Raw genomic sequence first — 23,970 nt, forward strand, 5'->3', positions numbered from 1 at the left:
TAATGTGTGTTCTCTGTTACAGAATTCTGCCTTTCAGCAAGGAAAGGTATTTAGCTGGGATCTGAGGATTAGCATAAACTTCTGATAGTCTACCCTTCCTATTTTGGGGGAAAAAGTCAAACCTTAGTAGAATTTGAAAGCTTAAAAATATCCTGTTCAATTTGCTTTGGATGGCATTCGTTACTATTAAAATTTTAAAAATACAGAAACCATATATGATCCTTGTCTAGGGAGACCGCACATCCTGTTTTGTCTAGGACAGAACCAGTTTATATTTGTGATACTGGTATAATTATTACTATCTCTCAAAATGTTCTGGTTTGACTAATAAATTATACTCTGCCTGTATATAATCCAGTGATTCTTCTGCTAAGTATCTGACCTAGAAAATTACTCACACACATGTACAAGGAGGTTACTGTAGCACTATTTATAAATCACAATATAGGAAACCACATACATGCACACTAGAAGAATGGCCAAATGAACTACAGAATATTCATGCTGAGAGCATCATCTCACAGTTAAAAGACTGAGATGGATCCATATGTGGTGAAATAGGCAAATCTCCTAGATATGTCCTGAGGGGAAATAAACAATCTTTAGAATATTGTCCAATGTGATACTGTTTAGGTTACTTTAAAAATGCAAACTATACTGGGTGCTGTGGCTCATGCCTGTAATCCCAGCACTTTGGCAGGCCGAGGCGGGAGGATCACCTGAGTTCAGGAGTTTGAGACCAGCCTGACCAACATAGAGAAACCTGGTCTCTACTGAAAATACAAAAATTAACCAGGTGTGGTGGCAGGTGCCTGTAATCCCAGCTACTCAGGAGGCTGAGGCAGGAGGATTGCTTGAACCTGGGAGGCAGTTTCAGTGAGCTGAGATCATACCACTGCACTCCAGCCAGGACGACAGAGGGAGACTTTGTCTCAAAAAAATACAAACTCATTTAAAAGATATTTTAGGGTCCACGTATATGAATATGTAAGATGGAAAATGAAAAGGCATTTATAAACTAGAAACAAGGGTTATGTTGGATAGAAGTGATGGGTTTGGATTCAATATAGTGGTCAAGGGCAACTTTAACTGTATTATTTCAGCTTTTTCCTAAGGACACTATAATCTTCGATTGCTTGTGGAATTGATCATTTATTTTAAATGTAATATAAAACTTAAAACTATGTTCCAGAGGTGATGTTGCTCAGTTCATTGTTTTGAATTGAGGTAACTGAGGCCTTGAGAAGCTGCGTAAGTTTTCCAGGGTCACGCCATTAATATGGGGCAGAGGGGGCCCAAATGAGTCTCCTGACACCCAGTTTCTTTCTCACCATCTGGACAAAGGTTTATGAAGATTTACTGAGTTGCCTTCACTCCATAGATGGAAATAAATGGCTGGACACAAACTTATTCACACTCATCAAATTTTATTTCCCTTAAGTCCCCAACTAAAAAGTAACGGTCAGTATCATTAATTGACTCCAGAATGACAGCCACCTGATTTATTCTCTGGAATCTACCATCTGGTTTTGTTTTGACCTTAATTCTCTAGCATGTGTTTCTTTGATGTGGACATTAAAGTGATCATTAACGGTTTGAAGAAGTGGTAAGTGTATGGTGAGAAGAATTTTCCTGGTATATTTTTATGATGGTTATCACGGGGTCTTTTGCTTTGTGTTGTGTCATTGCCTTTCCTCAGGTAAGCAGTGCACTCATGGCCTTTCCCTGGCGATTCTTTGAGTCCCAGCGAGACCTGCTAATGTGGGGGCAACTGGAAGCAACTAAACCCTTATTCTTCCCTGGAGTATTTACATATTAATAGAGATCAGGACCTGAAGTTAAATTTGATGATGCTTTAAAGGTGGAAACTTAGACATTAACCAGCAGATTAGTATTAGTGGAAAGGATTTTACTGTGCTTTTTTTGCCTTCCTAATTTTTCTGAAATTATGCCAGATAGCTACATTTTGTGTTAATGAACACGTATTCTAGTGATATATGTTGTCCGTGTTGTTGAATATAGAACCCAGCACTTTACATGAATTATGTCATTTAATCCACAACACAACTTTATGAGATAATGATTTTATCTCCAGTGAATAAAGAAACACCAAGAGATTGGCTTTTTCAGATTTAGCGTCTCAGGGAGGATAACACAATAGAAGATAGAGCTAGGTTCAAACCCAGGCAGTCCATCTTCAGAGACTCAGCTCCTCACCACCATGCCATATTGCTGGCACCATAATAATGATTATGCAGTTATTATGCTGTACAAAAATAATGTAATACAATAAAATATAATATTATGTAAGATATAATCTCATGCAATTAGCTGTGTGGATACTCATTTGCATACTTTGATTTCAGAAACACCAAGGGGAAGAGAACAAAATACTTTCTCAGAGAGTTGTTGATTGTATTCCAGAAACTAGGTGGGTTTGGCAAAGTTTGTAAGGTGGTTTTTTTCCCTTCCTTTTTGGCTCAACAGTTTGCTGGCTGGCATTCATACTTGGGAGATAAATGCAAACCGAGATCTCACCATTCACACCATTCCAAGAGGTCACACATCACTTGTTGAATAACTGATGGGTTTGGAAAGAGGGCATGGCTGTAACTTAGCTGAAGAATTCCACTGATGTCATAAAAGTGATAGCTCAGCCCCGGTGGCAGGTGATGGACAGTATAGCCATTGAGAGCACATCAGCTCTGTGCTCGTTCCCATCTCCTGTCTCTGCAGATGTAATTTATAGCTGGAACTTGGCCCTTCCTTTGGACTTACAGGAAAGCCTAAGAGCTGAATGGCTGAGCTCATCATGATCTATGTGGATGGCTCTTCTCATCTTTCTGACCTCCACCTTAGGACACCTGGATCTCCTCCAAGCCCAGTAGTGGAAAGTTCTTTTCCTAGAGATCAGCAGCTCTTATTGTCAAAAATATAGTTAAGCAGTTTATTAGATGAACTGAGATTCATATTGTTAGATCTTCCCTCAGTCCATGAGGGCACTTTCCTAATTACCCTTGCAAGAATATGTTTTATTCCTCAGTTATTTTCCAATTCCTTCTACACATTTTTTTAAAGAATCTCAATCCCAATGTTTTGCTTCCATAAGGGAAAAGCATGGAGGGTGATGGTCAGTAGGAATGAATGTAGTGTTAGCCTGGAAAAGTGTCTGGATGGATAGGGAAAGTACTCAGAAAATTGTGTTTCCTCCTGATGTAAGATTTTTGATTAGAATATTCAAGATCATCACTTCCTAATATTATATAGGAAATCTCATAATCGTTATAGGAACATAGGAAATCTGTATAATCTGTATTTGTATTTACTATGTTATTGTTCTTTCTCAACATAGGGGTTTTCCAGAAAAATCAATGAGTCTAGATTTTTGAGGACTGCTGTGATATTCTTTTAAAGATGAAGACTCTATTCAAGCCAAATTTTCCCAAACACATTCCATGGAACACCAAGCACATGGATCAACAGTTTTGTAGTCAAACATTTGGGAAACGTTGCCTCTTTCATCCTCTTCTTAGGAATTTGCTGTGGTTCTAAGCATTCCTGCATCCAGGAAAGATGTCTGTTTAACTTTGTTTAACCCAGTGTTTTCCAGTTTCACCTCATCGAAGAGCCCTTATAGAGCAGTGGAGAGGAGTGCTTGGGAGAAGCCAATTTTGGAGATGGGATTGCATCCCGGAGTACATTGAAATGATTGCTTTCTTGAGGATTAGGCCCCACTGATGAGAACAGGCTGGAAGCAGTGTTATGACAGTCTTTTCTCAGAGATCTTAATCGAACTTTTAAGTTTCTCAATTGAATAGTGCGCACATACGATATTTTACCCTTTTGCTGAAGGAACATAGTAAATAATACTGTGATAGCCCCTTGACAGGAGAAAGATGATCTTTAAAAAAAATGCTCCAGAGAGGTTGGAGGAGAGAATTACTTTTATCTGTGTCTGTCAGAATCCCATGTATATCCTGGTCCTGGGCAAATATTATTTAAGAGCTTTGCCATGACTCAAATACCTTCTTTCTATTCTGCTCATTTCCTTTTCTTTTTAGCTTTAATGCCATTCCACATTTGAGAGAGAACATTAACATAAACTGCAGTAATGTCACTCGTCAATATTTGCATAGCTAGGGTGCAGCTTTTGGAAGAAGCTCTCCAGAAAAAAATTACAGTACAGTGTCCACGTTGCCTAAAGGTATTTATTGCTTCCAAAGAATGAATTCTCTCATCTTATGGAGGAAGAGATGGGGGCTCAGAGGAGATGAGCTCTAATTTATGTAGGCTAGAACCCATGATAATATTCACCTGGAATACCAAGAAATAATGTTAATACATAAAAATAATGTAAATCATGTCAATGCACTGCAGCTGTTAGCTGGACGATCTGGAACTGGTTCACCTGGTCAGTTTAGAGCTTTCTGAACTCCCTTGGTATTGTATCCAGACTAGGCTTGATACATTTAATTATCTCAGTAAGGTAGATCTTGGCCATCACCTTTGAATAATACCAGCAATGAGAAAAATAACCCTTAATGGTTGAGGATTTGCAGTTTATAGAATATCACCTACATTGTCTTTCTAGGCTGATGGAGTTACCTCATTTAACAGTTTTATAGTGCTCAGAGAGGTTAAGTGATTTGTGTATGGTCACACAGCTTAACGTATAGTTGAGCTGGAGCCAGATACTAACCCCTTGTATCTCCCTTAAATTGCGCTGTCTCATTCCACAGAGCTCCTCAGGCAAAGCTGTTTGATTGCATATAACCTACATTGTTTGAGTATCTGATACATGCTGGGTGGTTTTCCAAGGGGAATTATTTGAAAAGGAGTTTGAAATTTGTATGTTGAGGTTAGATAACCTCTTTATTTAACAAACACCTGTACATTACAGTGTTTATTGTTATTACAGGCAAGTTTCTAAGCACTTTGTAAATATCAAATTGTGAATTTCTCTTATCAGTCCCACAGGCAGATATAATTTTACTGCATTTCACAGATGTGGAAACTAATATGAGAGGCTAAATAATTTCCTGGGGGACACAGAGCCACCACCTCGTGGAACTAGGATTGTCCCTAGGCTCTCAGGCTCCAGGGCCTATGCTCCTCACCTCTGTGCTGGGCTCCTTCTTCATCTAAATTCTCTGTTTACACAAGCATGGGACTGGGTAGAAAAACTGGATAGAAGGTGAATCAAACTGAGATGTTTTCTTGGTCTAAACATGAGATGTCTGGCTGGTAAGCTTATATGAATGGTTTTTACTTTTTTCTTTATACTTTCACATATTTCCTAAATTTCCTACAGTATTTATGTGTTACTTTCCTAATAATGAAAGGGCATACGCAGAAAATGCATTGGTTCTAGTATCGGATTTCAGCCTTTATAGATGTTGGTACAGACATACTGGCAACCTCTTTGTTGGCAGCGTGTTAGCACACGTGCGCGCACACACACACAGACACACACACTCTCTTTGCAGGGGAATTTTGAGCCAGAAATTGATCTGTAGGCCCATATTCATTCCTTTGTGCACTTTTCTTTTGTGACCTTGGACACATCTCTATACCTCTTTGAGCCACTGTTTTCCCATCTGATAAAAGAAGGATAATATTGCTTCAAAGAAGGTCAGTAGGACTAAGTAAGACACTGAATATGCATGTATTTTATAAGTTTGAAAGTGCCTTAAAAATGTGAGTGACTGTGTTTAGGTAAAAACATATATGGCATGTTTTTTAGTTTCCCTTCTCTGTTATTTGCATCAACGTTATGCAACTTGTGTTGCAGATAGAGTTTGCCAAGGAGGATTTTATCCTGCAGCCCTCAGTCAGTCAGGGTATGAGCTAGATGGAAGTTTTGTGGAATAAGCAATCTGCTGCTCCCTTGGAGAATTCTTTAAATTTGCAAGAAGAAACATTGCAGTTGGCAAAATGGAGCTGGAGTAATAACATTTATCATTCAGGTGGAGGCTTTGTGTTTGCAAAGGACCTGGTAATTGGTAATTAGCTGATGCCCCTTGCCTCCTCCTGCCACCCTCTTCCTCCCCGCCCTGCTGTGCCCCCTGAAATCCAGAGGCAGAGGCACCTGCATGCTCCCACTCTGCTTCTCCCTGCACAGTGCCTGGAAAGTGCCAGGGGGCCACAGCCATCTGATGAGTTGGTATTGGGTTGAGTTACACCAGCATACACACTAGCTCTGATCCTGAGCTGGGAGTAAATGAGGTCAGGGCTAGGAGACATCAAGCTTCAAATATATATTTGCAAAATAAATAGGAAGTCTCTGTCCTCATACTCTTTCCTTGTCACCTTTTCTCCCTAAAAGTCTAACCTCTTTTTAGTCAGTTTCCTGGTATCCACGGACCCATTTTACTTCCTGCGACCATCCTGTCGGCAAGTCACATTTCCCTGTGTGTTTTCTCAAGTAGGAGTGATTTTTCTCATTCATTTGTTCCGGAGAAGAATTAGGAATCTGAGAATCTTGATGATCTTTTGGCTGCTTCTTGGGTAGCAATTTAGACTCTCACTGAACACCCATCTCATCTCTTCAGATCTATTCAATCACGTTGAAGTTCATTTGAACGAACTAAGACTTCCTATTAGCAACCCCATCTTGCTTAAAAAATGGAGACTCCCCTCTGCCATTAAAGCAGATCTGAGAGACTTTTCCTGAAGGAGGGCTGAAAATTGAATAATTAACAGGACACTTCTTTTCCAACCTTCTTTTCTTTTCTTTTTTTCATCGATTTGAAGTATCCTGGGATGCTCTTTGGCCTGGCACATGGGTAGGTAGGCATATTGTCAAAGATTGAACTGCAGTTTTTCAATTTGTGACTTCCCTGACAACTGCTTCCTCTAGAAGTCCTCAGAAATGAAAATGGGAGTGTGTGTCTGGGCACAATTGCTTCTCCCAGTCTTCCTGGGGATGTTCCAATCTTGTCAACCAGTTTTCAATTTTGTTTCAGAGTGTTGACTCAAGTAATTTAACCATCGATAATATTAGACTTCCCTTTTTCCTTTTTGTTTTTGGTTTTTTTTCTCTATTATTCTTTTTCTCCACTATCCACCCCAGCCCCCCATTCATCTGTTCCTTTTATGGAAGGCCAAAAAGTGTAATGCATGGTAAAGAGGGGAAAAGGGACTCTGTAGTAGGGAGCTGAGGACCTAGTTCAGTCAGGCATCCCTAGCTTAGCTTCAGTTTCCTTATCTGTAAAGTGGAGAAGTCAAACCTGCCTTGGGGGCAGGTGACTGAGACACTGCAGGTAAGACCACAGGAAAGATGGGTCATGGTAAAAGCATCGTCCTTTTGGAAGCTGAGGTGGGCAGATCATGAGGTCAGGCGGTAGAGACCAGCCTGGCCAACATGGTGAAACCCGTCTCTACTAAAATTACAAAAATTAGCTAAGCGTGGTGGTGCATGCCTGTAATCCCAGCTACTTGGGAGGCTGAGGCAGGATAATTGCTTGAACCCAGGTTGCAGTGAGCCAAGATCATGCCATTGCACTCCAGCCTGGGCAGCAGAGCAAGACTCTGTCAAAAAAAAAAAAAAAAAAAAAAAGCATTGTCCTGGGGTGTAATCCCAGCAGCTCTGCCATTGATTGGTTGTGTGACCTGTGGGACTTCTATAATTCAGTTTCTTCATCTGTAGAATGGAGTGACAATAGCACCTGTCATATAGGGTTGTGTTGGGAGCATTAAAAGAGATCATGTAAAGCACTTTCCAGGATGCCAGACCAATAATGGTGAGTCCTTCATACGTATTATCTATTGCTGCTATTATCACTGTTCCTGAAATTTAGCAATTTCTGGTTCCCTGGGGAGAAGTTGTTCCCTGGCAGCTGGCCTGTTTTAGGTCTTGTGTTTCCCCCAGAGACTCTTGTGAAATTCTTAAAGGGGCTTTGTGAGTATCATCTCTGAGCATAACTGTGTGCCCAGGAGCTCACAACATGGCCCTCATTCCATGGCAGCACGTCGTCCGCTCCGGTTACTCTCTGAGTCTTGCTTAGAGCTGAGCTTGGAAAAGAGAATTTCTCTCTTAGAGACAAGTGGGATGCTCTGGGAAAACATAGATCTGGGACGCCAGTCAAGCCAAAGGGATCCAGGAGTAGGAGTTCCTAGAGTTGGCATGGATACGGATAGTTAGACCCAGGCCCAGTGCCTGACTTGGGGACCACAGGGAAGCCACTCACCTGATCGTCTGTCACCCGCCACCTGCAGACCCTGCTCCTTACTTGCTGTTTGAGAAATATTGTCGTTTTGCATAGGAGAGCACTGTTCTTACTTTTGATGAATGTCTGAAAAATGAACCTCTTATCCTCTACCTTTTTCAACTGTCATACACATGCTGGCATTAGTGTTAACAAATAGGCCCTTTTCCCTGATCGCATGAGCCTCAGATTATGGTCTGCATTGATCTTCTGTGAGCTCAGGTGGCCATATCCAAAGAGGGCCTTGTGAACATGATGACTGAGAAAGATGAATCTGGGCACTGCATGAGCCTGGAAGGTGGGGGCAGTGATGTGACACATCAGCTCACCCAGGCAGGACAGAATAGGGTTTAAGCAAGGAATGCATTAGAATGCATTATGCCATATGTCACCCACTTACCATGGCGTAGGACTAGAGGGGACCACAAAGATTATTTAAAGAAAAGCAAACCAATGCCTTTAAGGCTTGTGACTCTGTAAATAGAGGTGAAGGTTGGCTGGATGCATTCATTTAGCAACTAGTTACTTATTGAGCTTTTACTGCATCTCAGGCACTGCAGTGGCAACACGGGGTGAACTAGACAATGCCCCTCCCTCTAGGTCTTCTAAAAAAAAGACCATACAAGGAAAAATAATTGTAAATTGTGATACCAAAAAAAAGGAGCAGAATAAGGAAGAACTGAAGCTTGGGGCAGAATAAGGAAGAACTAAAGCTTGTGTACCACTACAGGTACACTCCTACTTCAGGTGGGATGGCCAAGGATAACCTCTCTGACATTTCTGTTAAGAATTAAAGCCATGTAAAGTGCTTCCCAGGGTGCCAGACCAATATGGTATATTCTTCATAAATATGCCACGTGAAGAGTGGGAGGAACAAAAGAGCATTCCAGCTGGAGGAGCAAGCATTTGCAAAAGTTGAAGATGGGAAGATCTCGGCCCTTTCCAGGACTGGAAAAAAGGCCCCAGGCTGCAGAGTCACAGAAGAAGGGAAGCAGCTTCAGATGAATTTGGAGAGGTAGAAGGAGCCAGATCCTCTAGAGCCTTGTAGGCCACAGTAAGGGGTTTGAATTGTAATGCAAGGCAGAGTTCTCAAGCTCTAGCATAAATCAGAATCACCTGGGGGGCTCCTTCAATAGAGATTGTTGGACCCCATCCCTAGAGATGGGGATCTTCTAATGAGTTCACATGTAGTGCTGATGCTACTGGGCCAGAGACCAGACTTTGAGAACCACTGCTGCAAGGAAGTGAGAACCCTAATGGAAGGATGTTTCATATAATTAATTTGCAGGTTTTAGTAACTGATGGCGTGTAGGGTTAAAGAGGGAAAATATTCAAAGATAATTCTAAAGGTACAGTCCTGTGTGATCAGGAGGTAAAACATATAGGAAAGATTCTTTATTCAGGGCTGGATGATGAGATGGTAGAGCCAGCAGGAATCCTGGGTTTCAGTGGATGCGGGAATTAACTCACAGACCCGTGTGTGTGTGTGCATTTTTTTTAACAGGTGGTAGAGAGGGTATAAATGTAGGGGAGAAAGTGCACGGAAGCAGGATAAGATACTGTCAACCTGGGGTTCCTCCAGGCCTTCCCAGCAAAACCCTTCCCCCTGCAACTCAGGGTCAGCTGCCTCACTGGCTCGCCCCACCCAAGGCCAAACCAATATTGACAGCAGCCTCAATGCACCAGCAGGTGGGGTCTACAGTTATTCTTGCTGCCACAGGTCTTACACCAGATGGCCCTTGGTGGGCCAGCCTGTTCTTGCTCAGCCTGTTCTTGCCCTATTCTGACCAGTGGCAGTACTGCCTTACCAGGGATGCTCAATATCCACCTGAATGAACCAGGTCTGAGTTTGCACTGCTCTGCCCCAGGATGCCCCACTGCTTTCATGTAGTTGAGTAAGTTTCCCAGGCTTAGTTCTACCAGAGCCAGCTCCTCACTTCCCCATCCATCAGTGCTGCTGAGAGTGAATCCAAGTTATGGGAGTAACCTTGCTGAGCAGGAGGCCAAAACCAGTGAGTGACATGAAGCATAGTCTATCCAAAAGAGAGGCCAAGAAACCATGGAAAGGACAGTGTCATGGAGGCCTAGTGGGAGACAAACTTTTAAAAGAGGCGGAGAGATCTAAATATGTCCAGCTGTTGAAGTGTAAGACATTAGAAAAAAAAATATGATTTGTCAACAAGTTATGACAACTTCATAGAGAACAGTTATACAGCAGTGAGTGGGTGGAAGAAAATAGCAATCACAGCCCAATAATGCACATCTAATGTTATTAGGTTAAATACTACACAAGTAATTACTCAGTGGTGAAAATTATTAATTGCGCACATGATGCTCACTCTATGCCCTGGGTGTTTCTAGTCCTGCTTGAATAGTGGAATAATTAGCAGATAACTGCACTATTAATTATGCCAAAGCTTGCTTTGAGATAGACTAAAAGGCCAAACATGTAGGATGAGGAGGAGCTACGTGTTCCGTTCATCTCTGTGCCCTGAGAAGAGGAGATGGAAAGCTTGAGGTCAACCTGGGCCCACAGCTGGCCTGGTAGACTGAAGTTCTGTCATGCCTTGCCTTGAAAGGGAACCAGCGTGCCTATGCAGGAAGCCCACGCACATAGCACTTAGGCATAGCAGGGGGTTAAAGATGTTTTCAAGTTCAAGTCATGACACATTTATAAGCCAGGGCCCCAAGGGCCAACATTTTCCAATCTCTTCCTCCAGCATCCTTGGCTGTATGATAAACATTTCTCATTCCTTTCCCCATTGCCACCAACAAGATCATCTCACATGCGTAAAACTCAGACTAATCCCATAGCTTTTTACACCCGGATTTTCCAAAGCGAATCCTGGCAAATGATACATAGAACTCCTAGCTTATCTTGCCATGGGATGAGATAAGATGGTAAGAAGTCATCCTGTGGCCAGGCGTGGTGGCTTACGCCTGTCATCCCAGCACTTTGGAAGGCTGAGTGGGGAGGATTGCTTGAGCCCAGTAGTTTGAAAACAGCCTGGGCAACATGATGAAACCTTGTCTCTAACAACAACAATAACAGCAACAACAAAATTAGCCGAGTGTGGTGGCTCATGCCTGTAGTCCCTGCTACTGAGAGGCTGAGGCGCGAGAATCACTCGAGCCTGAGATATGGAGGTCACAGTGAGCCAAGAGTGGACCACCGCACTCTAGCCTGGGCAACAGAGTGAGACCCTGTCTCAAAAAAAAAAAAAAAAAAAAGAGAGAGAGAGGAAGAAGCTGTCCTGCTGGAGTCTGAAAGCATGACCTAGCACTTTGCAGTAGAACCTTCTATGATGATAGAAATCTTGTTTTGTGTTCCAAGACTGTGGCCACTAGCCATGTATGCTTATTCAACACTTGAAACAGGGCTAATGTGACTGAGGAATAGAACTTTGTTTAATTTAATTTTTTTTTTTTTTTTTGAGATGGAATTTTGCTGTGTTGCCAGGCTGGAGTGCAGTGGCGTGACCTGGGCTCACTGCAATCTCTGCCTCCTGGGTTCAGGTGATTCCCCTGCCTCAACCTCCTGAGTAGCTAGGACTACAGGTACACTCCACCATGCCCAGCTAATTTTTTTGTATTTTAGTAGAGACGGGGTTTCACCGTGTTGACCAGGGTGGTCTCAATCTCCTGACCTCGTGATCCGCCCTCCTCAGCCTCCCAAAGTGCTGGGATTACAGGTGTGAGCCACCGCGCCCTGCCTAATTTAAATTTAAATAACAACATATGGGTGATGGTTAAAGGAGGACATCCGAAGACACTCTGGCTTTAGTTCTCTTTATGTGCTCACGACTGGGGTTGTCTGTCTGGGCTCGAGGGACCTCAGAGCCTCTTAGGGTGATGTGTGTCCTCCGGGATGACATTCCCTCCTCCTCTGAAATGCGAGCTTCATTCATGGAAAATGAGTAAAAATCTGCCTGGAATTACTTGCGAGGGTGAAGGATGAACATATTAACAGGCTATAGATAATAAGAAAATCCTTTAAAAATGAATGTGGTGGCTGCCAAATCAATTTGTGCAAAATAACGGTAGACAAGGATGAGCTGTGGCTGACAGGGAGCAATTAAGTTTTGTAATTTTGCCTTGAATTATTAATTTCAAGAAGGGTTGCTTCTCTCACTGCAGTCTACATCTTCACCCTTTGAGAGCTGGGTGGAAAGCACTGTGGGTGAGCCTGCATTTCCAGGTTGTTGAGAAACCATCTCTCCTCGTTTCTTTCCTTATGCTTTCAGCTCTTCATCGGGGTTTGCTTTTCATTTTCTTCTCACATTCACAACAAATTAGCCATACAAATAAATAAAACAAAATAAAGGAGACCTGTCCCAAGAAAAAGCATCCTCATCACGTTTCGTAGGCCACTCCCTTTTACAAGCTGTTCCTGCACAGCCATGGCAGGTAATCATGTGCGCACCAGACAGAGGGGAATTTCTAAGTTAAGAAAAGTGGATTTGTGGGAAGTCATTTTCCTCCAGGTAAAGAGAAAGTGGCTTTGCTTGTCTGGTTGACTCATTGGCCAAACTAATGATGCTACTAACACCCCTGATCTCAGGATTAAGCATTGTATGGGATATTGTGAGTCATGAAGGATTATTCCTTCCTACAGAGCCCAGCTCTAGGAAACCATCTTACAATACATGTGCATCCCGAAGAGGACCAGGAGAGTGAGGAAGGCTTGGCTCAACCCAGCCCAGTTGCTGACAAGCCATCAAAGTACAGGTCTTACTTCCAACAGTGGGTCAGTTGGAAGTGACAAACACTAGCATCTCTCAAAGGGCTTTGCCTTGATATTACCGCCTCTCAGCAACTGACCACTTCTCCCATTTGCCTGAACCCTCAGACTTCTTTGAAGAAACTCTTTCCACCTATCCAAGTGCACTAAGTTCCTGGCATATAAAATTACAAGTGTTTATTTTATGAGGTGGTGTGGCTTTGTGGAAAGTTGTTTGGGGGTAGGAGGTCAGACCAATTAGGGTTTTAATTTCATTTCAGTTACTTATTCGCTGTTTGACTTTGGCAAAGTGACACAAGTTCTCTGAGCCTGCTTCCTTGTCTGTGAAACTGGGCTAATGCTGCTGTGTGGGATGGTGGTGAGGGTTATAAGTGAGGAAGGTGAAGTTCCCAGCACAGTAGCTCACATGGGAGAAGGTGGCTGGCACTGTCTTTCCAGGAGATGGAGGCACAGTCAAGTGGCCCAGAGGACAATTCCCAGCTAGCCCCAGAAATAACGAGAATCCTTCCTCCAGGGATCATAGCCTTCTGAACTGCTTCCCTCCTGCCTGCCCTTCTCTTTGTTCCTCTTTCTTCACTGGGGGTCAGGGAAAATATCATGCATTCATTCACTCATGCATGTATTCAACAAATACCTCTGGAGCTTGCTGCCTGCAAGGAACTGCTCTAGGTGCTAGGAATACAACATAAGCAAAACAGAATCCTGACCTCATGATGCTTATATTTTAGTGGGGAGTGAGGCACATATGTAATAAACAAAGAAGATATAACATCCAGTGACAGTAACTGCTATATAGTGAGCTATATAGTAAGAGGATATGATGGAGGTGAATTAACATCAATGGTGAGTATCTGATTTTTAGCATCACCTGCATACACACACAGAGTAAGGAGGGTGGGTCCCTTAGTTTACAAAGCCCTGTTATGAGGAAGGAGCACTGAGGGGGACACTCACTCATATGAAGGGACTGCATGGAGTGGGATCTAAGAGGTGGGTAGTGGTTGGAACTACACCCGCTGCAGAGTAGTTGAGGAAGAAAAGGGGAAAAGACAGGTAAGTGACATGAAGTAGGGAGAGAACGGGGAAGAGGGATGGCAGCTGCCATGTGGCAGGAGAGAGGGAGGTTTTGGAGATCTCTCGGTTGATGGAACACGCTTCTGGGTGTCCTTATGGAGCCTCAGGAACCATGTGCGTGCCTTGCTGATGCTTTTGCCATCAGTTTTGGGTTTTTTAGATCTGGGACGCTTGACACTGACCACAGGGTGAGCGCCAGGCTGGATTTGTATGTTTGTTGTTTTAAGTAATCTAAACCTTATAAACACACGTACGGAGAAAGCCCAAGGCTCTTTCACTGTTCCCTACATTCCAGTCTCCACAAGTGACTTATATTCAAAGGAAAGTGTGAATCCTCTCTGATCTTTTCCTGTAAATATACAAACACTCACCTATGCATATTGTTTACAAATAAATAATGGTTTCCTTGTCTTTTTAAAAAAGAGATGTGATATCATACTTTTGCAGGGGCCAAATAAAAAAAAAAACACAACTACAAGAATATTCTAGTACCAATCCTTCATCCTCAAACTGTAGCGGTTCTACAAAAAGGCCTTTCTCTTGCCCCCACTGTCAAGCCCTCCTAACTTCTCGGCGCACTCTGCCTCTGCCTGCCATTCTCTGCAAAGAAATGGTTTCTCCGGCAGGTATTGGCAGGCAAGATTGTATCTTTGTCTTTCCACCTATCCTGCAGTCATTAAGTAAGAGAGATCCCCTTACTCCCGACCCTCTCACCTGATACAGGGTAAGGAGAAGGGCGCAGAAACTAAATGATTCACCTTTTGGTGTACCCTGAAAGAGAGAGGAGATGAGTGATATGTTGCCATGGAAATCAGGTTCTGTTTACTAGTAGCTTTCCCTACTTGGAGTGCATCAGGGTAGCCTGTAAGACAGTGGCTTTCAGCCCTGGCTGCACATTGCAATCTCCTGGGGCTAATCAAATACAGATACCGGTGCCCCACCCCTAAGCATATGATTTCATTAGTTTGTGAGATGGGCTGACATCCAAGGTCCTTCTAATGTGAAGGCAAAGATTGAGAGCAGCTGCTATAGAAGAGCTCTTTCTGGTAAATCAGTCATTATCCTGAGCATCAAGAGTCTGCATAAATAAATTCGGAACTGTGTCTTATGTTAATGTTGATGTTGCACTCACCTGGGGAAGGAGCCTGCTCATTTGCCCACTTTTCAGAAACAATGAATCTGTAGTCCAGCCCCTTCCCTTTCTTCCTGCTGTCAGCCTTCTTGCTTGTGAGGAGTAACAGCTGTAGAAGTTAGGAGACCTTACTGGCCACACTAAGAGAGTACCTGTGTGTGTGTATCAGCCTTCAAGCAGTTTTGGGGTCAGACACCCACTTCTCAGACTTCCAGGCAGCTGCCAACCTTTGCCTTCCCTTCTTGGATTTCTTTCAACATGCAGATTTATGAGGCAAAGAATGCGTGAGGGGTGGCTGGCGTCCAGACTTACTGTAACCAGAGAGAAATGAACAGAGTGTGCTCCAGGGGACATGCAGCACTTCCTGAACAAACTACTGGTGTCGCCGTTAATGCTGCTGACTTCGGAACCTCATGTGTCTGTCTGTCTTGTTCTTCACTCAGCAGGACCAGCATCTATTGCTAATGTTAGGTTAAAGATTTTAGGGCACAGCACGCCAATCTTCCCTTGATCCATGCTGCTCATTGGTCAGTGGTCACGTTTGTAGCACACCTCATGTCTGTGGGGAGTGGCTGTGGGGTTGAGAACTGCTGAGGCAGGGGGTTGAGTGTTCCCAATTAGGGGTTGGCAGTAACCACGTACTGGGGTGGGGCTTCTGCCACTTGCTTTATTGTTCATGTAATAACAGTGGACTTGGATTGTGAATTCCTTGGAACAAGAGGAGTCCCTTCTGCTGTCTTTACCCGGGAAGACTTCTCTGATTTTCTGGGCTGGTTTGCATTCCCCTCCTAGGTACTTTGGTAGTTGTTCCTGGAGTGGATCATAGCCAGTACCACCCTGGGTTGTTCCCACTAATTTACCTATCCACATGCCCGTGAATCACAAACCCTCAAGGGCAGGGTGTCCCCAGTGCCCACACCACACTTGTTTTGTAGTAAGAGGTGCATGCACATATGCTAGGAGATGGAATGCTTTTCAGCACCCACTTTTCTTCCAGCCTAATTGTATGCACTATATTCACACACACACCCGGATCTAAATCCTGCCCTTTGCTTCTGGGCTGTCTGACCTTGGGCAAGATACTTCCCCTTGCTAAGTTTTGTCTCCCTCCTTTCTAGGATGGAGCTGGTGATAGGACTGAACCGATTGGGTGCTATGGAGTATTAAATGTGATAGTATCTGCCAAGGGTTAGCACAGGGCTGCTCACAGGATCAGTGCTCAGTAAATGCTAGTTTCGTTATTATCTGTATGATAAATTGATTGTAGTGTCATCTGCAAATAGGTAAATAAAGTACTATACATTGCCAAAGAACTTTAACCACCTCAGACTTGATATTTATTCAGATTAAACAACAATGACCTGAGAAAGTAGTATATAAAGTGATTGTGCTATGCTGGATACAATATCAGCTAGAATGCAAATGTTAGCAGCCAACATACTGACTGTAGCCATCTAAGATTATTGGGAAGGCAGGAAAATTCATAGAAAGAGCACTGGAGAGGGAGTCCATGTGGGCAGGTAGCTAAGCGACAGTCAAGACAGCGTGGCAAGGTTTGGATAGAAGGACTGGCCTGCACTGTGGAGAGCCGTCTTAATTGGAGGGAGCAGCTGTGTATAAAGACAGTCCGCAGGGCAGCATGCCGTTGCCGTTTCTGAGTAAATTTGTACACTGTTTGCAGGAACTAAGATCTGTGAGTCACTGCCAAGATCCTCTCTTTTGTACATTATCAGATCAAAATTTTAACTCGACCTAAAAAAGGTCTCATCTCCTATGCCTGTGTAGGGAAACTGAATCTCAGATGTGCCCTTCTGTTCCCACGGAGCCATCGCAGAGACTTAGATTGCCCTGGCTTTCTTTCTCTTCTTGTGTGCTAAGCCACCAAAATCTGACATGCTGAATGGTCAACTTAGTGGTGGAGTTCGGGTTGAGAGCTGATTTCTAAAACCGCCACCACCTCTGAACGGCACACATTTGGATATCAGGTCAAGGTTCGGAAGACTATTAAGAAGCCAGCACCAAGACATGCTAGTGGAGAAGTCGGAGTTTTATCATGTCCTACCTACTTTGCGGTGAAATGAAGGTCTTCGTAGTGAGACGGTGATGAACATTGCCGATGTGGCGAAGTCATCCTTCATCACCGTGCTATTCTGCTTAGAGCTCCAACTGCTACATTATGTCTTAAAACTTGTCAAGTTGTGCACAGTGCACTGACTTCATAGGAGAAAAAACGGGTTGTCTAAAAATATCAAAAATCAGACATTTCTGGTAGAACGAGACATTATAACTCAAAAGTCCTGTAGATAAATAATAATTAGCAATGACATTTACCCCACAGAGCAGGAAGAAAACAACATTCTCTATCAGCTACATCCTCAGATGGTTACAGTTTCCTGCCTCTAACCACAACTAATGAAAGGCCAGGCACACAGCCTTTAGGAAGTTAACATAAATTTTTTCTTGGGGAGGTGGCATGGAGATGGGGGGATCAACTTTAAAGAAGTCTGTTTCTGTTTCCTAAGTATTTTGCCAGTAAAAACAAAATAGTTCCCCACTTGTTAGAAAATGTTACAGAATCACCTGTCTGCCCTTGAGGAGATGGAGAACAAAATCAACAATATTTGCATTTTGACCATACACAGAATTAATCCGTAGAAGCACAGGCATTTCTGAGGCCCAAGCGTGATAACACTGCCATGCGTGGTTTTACAGACAAGATAGTGTCTGTGCTTCAACGACAGCGATGGGGCGAGGCTGCAGCAAGGGCGAGGCGTTCCTAGGGCAAAATATTTTAGGATGGTGATGCCTCATCCTCAAACTCTGAACTTACCTGGTCATTTTAGGAGGGGAAACTGAGGCTCCAGGAAGTGAAGTGATTTCTCAAAGGTATCACAGCTAGTCAATAGCAGATCCAGTACCCAGGGAGGGAAACAGCTGGTTATAAGATAATCAAAATGAAGAAACACACCTATTCTATCCTGTGTGTATTTCGGTGGGCATGTTGGGGAGAATCATTGGTGGTTCTCAGACTCCTTTTTTTTTATGAATTAGCAGATCCTTGGATTTCACTGGAGAAACCAGTGTGGCTACTGATCCATTAGAGAATCTAGCATTCCCCAGAGAGCAAAAACCTGCTTGTGGGGGTCATGCTCCAGCCTATATAGATTTGGTGCACCAACACTGCACCGACCTCATGAATAATCTCTGATCAGAGGATACTAATTAAGATGTGGCAATGCCCACTTAGTAAATTAGCTAAAGTGACAAAACTCAATTTAAATAGCAATTTTGTCTCTAGTGATAGAATTATAACGACTCCCTTCACTTAATGAGCCAGACACTTAATAATTCAAACATCCTTAGAGAAAAATCAAACAAAGCTTCTCCATCCCACACTGGGTTTCCCACCACCTCTCCTGCCACTGCTTTGCAAAAATGGCAGCTTGGACCCTGTGGAGGAGAGGCTTGGTATTCGGTGAGCAGGGAGGGGCTGGCCAGCTTCTGGGCAGGGTAACTGGTAGGTGACTTCTCCAACAGATTTCCAGCCAGCTGCCTGTTTTTGTAAATCAAGTTTTACTGGGGCACAGATATGCTTGTTTCTTTATATCGTTGTCCAGAGCTGCTTTCATACCACCGTCAAAAATTTGAGGAGTTGAGTAGTGGTAACAGAGACCTTATGGCTCGAAAAGCCTTCAACATTTATTATCTGGCCCTTTCAGAAAACAATCTGACCCTTTGGGAACAAGTTTGCCAACCCCTAGACTTGGACTGTACTTTGGATCTGTGGTTCTCTGGGTGTGCAACCTTGAATAGATACTTCCCACATCCCTGGCCTATGATTTTCTTACGTGTAAAATGGGAATGATACAAAGACTATCTCCTGAGACTGCAAGAATTAGGTAAGATGATGCACGCTTATCTGTGCTTGACACATAGTAAGTGTTCCACAAAGGGCTAATGAGATTAGTAAAAGCAATGATAATAGGAACATATATTGAGTACTTACTATGTTCCAGACTGTGCTCAGTTCTTTACCTATATTAACTAGTTTAATCCCACAACAACCTATGAGGGAGATATTATAATTATTTTAGTTTTACAAATGGAGAAAGAGTATTTATTATCATTTTATCTATTCTTCTAAATTCTCTCATATTTACCCATTTAGTAATACTTTTGCCCAGTAGTAACTGCTCTCCTGGCTGGCAGGCTGCTCAAGGGAAGGTCCTGAGGGTCCTCATTGTCCCTGGACCCTGGACCTGAAGGCATTGATCATTCTATTGGTCACTGACAACATTGAAATCAAATATTTCTTCTCTCACATGAGTGGTGGGTCCCTTTCTCCATTCTGCCTGCCCAGCCTCCCTTCTTTGTCTTTCATATCCTCTCCTGGCCTTTGTAGTGTAACAGGAGGTGGACATCACCCCCAGGTACGGCCAGGCAGGTAGTGAAAACTCAGGCAGGTAAAAACTCAGAAATCCTAGGAGCCATTAAGGTTTGGAACAGCCAGATATACATGTATTCAGCATACATCTCTTGTGTGCCTAACATGCACCAGCCATGGAGGTTATACCTGCGAGACAAAATGCTCCCTGCCTCTCTAAAGCTTGCAGTCTATTCAGGAAAACTTTACAGCTACCGCACAGCTGCCACCTTAAAGAAATCTTTCTTTTTCTTTTGATTCTTTCTTCTTTTTTTTTTTTTTTAGCACAAAAGTAAATGTGTTCTTTCTGGGGTGTCCGTGTCCAAACCCAGTCACACATCACTTAAGGATAGGGATATGTTAAGAGAAATGCATCACTGGGCATTTTTCTCATTGTGTGAACATCAGAGTGTACTTACACAAAGCTAGATGGGAGCCTACCTACTACACACATAGGCTATAAGGTGGAGCCTAAATTGCTCCCAGGCTGCACACCTGTATAGCATGTTACAGTCCCGAATACTGTAGGCAATGAGAACACATTGATAAACATAATGTGTTTTTCTAAACATAGAAAAAGCATGCCAAAAATATGATAGGAAATAAAAAATGGTCTACCTGTATAGAACATTAATCATGTATGCAGCTTGAAAGTTGCTCTGGGTGAGTCAGTGAGTGAGTGGTGAGTGAATGTGAAGATGTAGGATGGTTACTGTACGCTACTGGAGACTTTATCAACACTGTACACTTAGACTATACTACATTTATTAAAAAATATTTTTCTTCATCAACAGAAAATTAACCATAGCAGACTGTAACTTTATAAACTTTTCATTTTTTAACTTTTTCACTCTTTTGTACTAACACAGCTTAAAACACACACACATTGTATAACTGTGCAAAAATATTTTCTTTCTTCATATCCTTATTCTACAAGCATTTTTTGTTCTTTCTCTTTTTTTACTTCTTAAACTTTTTTGTTAAAAACTAAGACACAAACACACACAGTAGCCTAGGTCTACACAGTGTCAGGACCCTCCCTATCACTGTCTTCCACCTCCACATATGGTTTCATGGAAGGTCTTCAGGGACAATAACATTCATTAATTTGTCACCTCCTATAACAATGCCTTCTTCTGGAATATGTCCTAATGACCTGCCTGAGGCTGTTTTATAGTTAATTTAGTAGAAGGAATACACTCTAGACTGTGATATAAAATATGACAAAGTAAATACATAAACCAGTAACAGTCATTTATTATCATGATCAATTATGTGCTGTATGTAATTGTATGTGCTGTACTTTTATATAATGAGTAGCACAGTAGGTTTGTTTACAAATAGGTGAGTGATGCATTGTGCTCTGACATTAGGATGGGTGTGATGCCACTAGATGGTAGGAATTTTTCAGCTCCATTCCATCATTGACTGAAACATCGTTATGCAGTACATGAATTTATTTGTTTTCATATAAAATTAATATGATACTTAAAGTTCTTATAAGGAACTCAGCTCTATATTAAAGTCCCTAAAAAATATAAGAAAGGGAAAAAAGTCAACCTAGAATGAACTCCTTCTCTATGTCAGGCACTGAATACGGTACTTTGCCTGCTTTAGCTCATTAATTTCTTACCACAAGAGTTGATCATTTCCTATTTCATATGTGGAAAAACAGAGATTCTGAGTGTTTAGGTGACTTGCTCAAGCATAGTTGGCTATGAAGAGGCAGAGTCATCTTTCACATCTTACCCCCACACCCCAACACCTCCCATTCCCGTGGGAGTTTTCTCACTGTGTCATCTACAGCCTTGGGGATGGCTGTGGGTGGGGGGAGGGGTGATTAGGGTCCCATGGTCCCCTCCCTCTGTTGAAGCAGCGCCTTCTTCCACTGTTTTCTGTGTGTGTATTCTACTGATCTTTAAAAGGGACCTGCTGCTCTAACAATGAAGGTAGAACTGTGCTGAGAAGTTGGTGGTCTTTATGGAGTGCCAGCTGTGTGCCAGACTCTGGTCACTCTCAACCGCAGGCAATCTTGTCTCCCAGCAGACATTTAGCAGTGTCTGGAGGCATTTTTGTTTTTCACAACTTGAGTGTTGCTATTGGCATCTAACGCAACGGTCCCCAACCTTTTTGGCACCAGGGACCAGTTTCGTGGAAGACAATTTTTCCATGGACAGGGAGGAGGATGGTTTCGGGATGATTCAAGCACATTACATTTATTGTGCACTTTATTTCTATTATTATTATATTTTAATTTATAATGAAATAATTATACAACTCACCATAATGTAAAATCAATGGGAACCCTGAGCTTGTTTTTCTGCAAGTAGACAGTCCCCTCTGAGGGTGATAGGAAATAGTGACAGATCATCAGGCATTAGATTCTCGTAAGGAGCGTGCAACCCAGATCCCTCACATGCACAGTACACAATAGGGTTTGTGCTTCTATGAGAATCTAATGCCACCCCTGATCTGACAGGAAGCGGAGCTCAGGCGGTAATGTGAGTGATGGGGAGCGGCTGTAAATACAGATGACGCTTCACTCACCTGCCGCTCACCACCTGTGCAGCTGTGCAGCTCAGTTCCTGATGGGTCACAGACTGGTACCCGTTCATGGTCCAGGTGTTGGGGACCCCTGATCTAGTCGGTAAGGCCAGGAATGCTGCTGCTAATCACACAGTGAGCAAGAATTGTCTAACCTAGAATGCTGATAGTCCCACGGCTGAGAGACCCTGTTCCATACTAATTCTTAGGTAAACAGAGGTGAGAAAAACAGACAGAAAGCCTGCCCTCATGAAGTGTGCTTCAGTGGGGATAAGTAGATATTAATCCAGTCACCCATGCTGAGTCCTTAATCTCACAAACTGAAGCAGCGCCCTGAAGGGAAAACATGGGGTGTCTGGATAGAAGATAACAAGGACTCCTTGTCTGTGAGGTCCAGGAAGGTGCTTTTTGTTGTTGTTGTTGTTGGATACAAGTTTTGCTCTTGTTGCCCAGGCTGGAGTGCAATGGGTAATCTCGGTTCAACACAACCTCTGCCTCGGGTTCAAGAAATTCTCCTGCCTCAGCCTCCCAAGTAGCTGGGATTACAGGCGTGTGCCACCAGGCCTGGCTAATTTTGTATTTTTGATAGAGACTGGATTGGTCAGGTGGGTTAGAGAGGCTTCAGTCTGAAGGCAGAGGGCAGGTGGAGTGGGAGTGGTGTAGGCACAGGTCACTGCAGGTGCAAAGGCCCCGTGGAGCGAGGGCAAGTGTCTGTTGGAAGGCGCATGGATTAGAAAGGGCAGTGCAAGAGGTGGGCTACACAATGAGGGAAGGAAGAACCAAATCTGGCAGAACACTGGCCATCTTAAGGAGTCTGGACTTGATTAAACTAAGAGCTGTGGGGACCATGGGGGATCCTCCAGCAGGGCATGGTATGATTTTATTGGAATTGGAAAAGATCACTCTGACTGTTATGTGGAAAACAAACTGAATGGAGCAAGACTGGCCCTAGGGAACTAGCAGACATTGAATACCACACACTTTCTTGCATTGCAGGGATGGGACAGGGACGTTCCCCTCCAGAATAGAATCCCGCTTCCCTGGGGCTGCCAATTTTGGTTTGTGTTAACAGCAGGGTCGCAGTGCATCAGGAACTCTATCACCCATAAATGTCAATCCCATCCTTTCTCCCAATTTAAAAAACTCACACCATTCAGACGTAAAACTCTATCATATCATTTCGGTTTCACATCTGTTCTGTAGTTGCAAAATAACAATTCCACTGCTGTCGTTAGCCTGAACGAAAACAGTTCGACATGAGAAGGATGTGGGCCTATCTCTAATTTCTTTTCTCTTTATTGACCTTTTCCAAGGTGTCAGAAAGCAGATTCTCTCATTAAGATGTTGACACCTGAGAAAGTCTGTAGTATATCTTATTTATGGCAGTGTGTATATGGGTGATGGAGAAGGGAGTTAAAAAATCAACTGTCAAGGCAAGAAAAATATTATCTTCCTTGGTCTATTCTGTCTCCCCAGTGACTTCTGACTTCTCTGAATCATGAAGTGGATCCGTGCCTCTCCCATGGTCTAATTAACTTAGAGGGAGACTGGGTAGGAGGGGAAATATCTAAAGATGCCCAGAAACACAGGTTTGTGGAGTTGACACAATTCATTTCTGATTAGCAACAGTTCATGCACTCGTCCATGAGCCACACAGATGTTCAAGTGGGCTGTCTTGAGGTATTGGGAAATTATCATAAATTTGAACTCATTTGCAAGGATCTATTTCCATATTTTACAGAAAATTGTAATTTTCCCTCCCAAGTTCCCTCCATTGTGAGGAGGAGGAATTTTTCACCAAGATGGTGCTGGCTCTGCTGGAAGCAGCTTTGATGAGTTGAGGATGCAG

The 23,970-nt window shown here is 43.0% G+C and overlaps 1 protein-coding gene and 1 long non-coding RNA gene across 7 annotated transcripts in view; both read left to right on the forward strand.

Annotated features, from left to right (window-relative positions):
- The window catches only part of DOCK2 (dedicator of cytokinesis 2), a 433,369-nt gene that overhangs the window by 270,313 nt on the left and 139,086 nt on the right, over window positions 1-23,970 (forward strand). The gene's annotated exons all lie outside the window — the stretch shown is intronic.
- LOC110743622 lies at window positions 7,522-19,864 on the forward strand. Its single transcript, XR_002522963.2, has 2 exons — window positions 7,522-7,742; window positions 15,419-19,864. It is a non-coding gene; the product is annotated as an uncharacterized LOC110743622 (long non-coding RNA).

The sequence above is a fragment of the Papio anubis genome, chromosome 5 (genome assembly GCF_008728515.1).
Source record: "Papio anubis isolate 15944 chromosome 5, Panubis1.0, whole genome shotgun sequence".
NCBI classification, from domain to species: domain Eukaryota; kingdom Metazoa; phylum Chordata; class Mammalia; order Primates; family Cercopithecidae; genus Papio; species Papio anubis.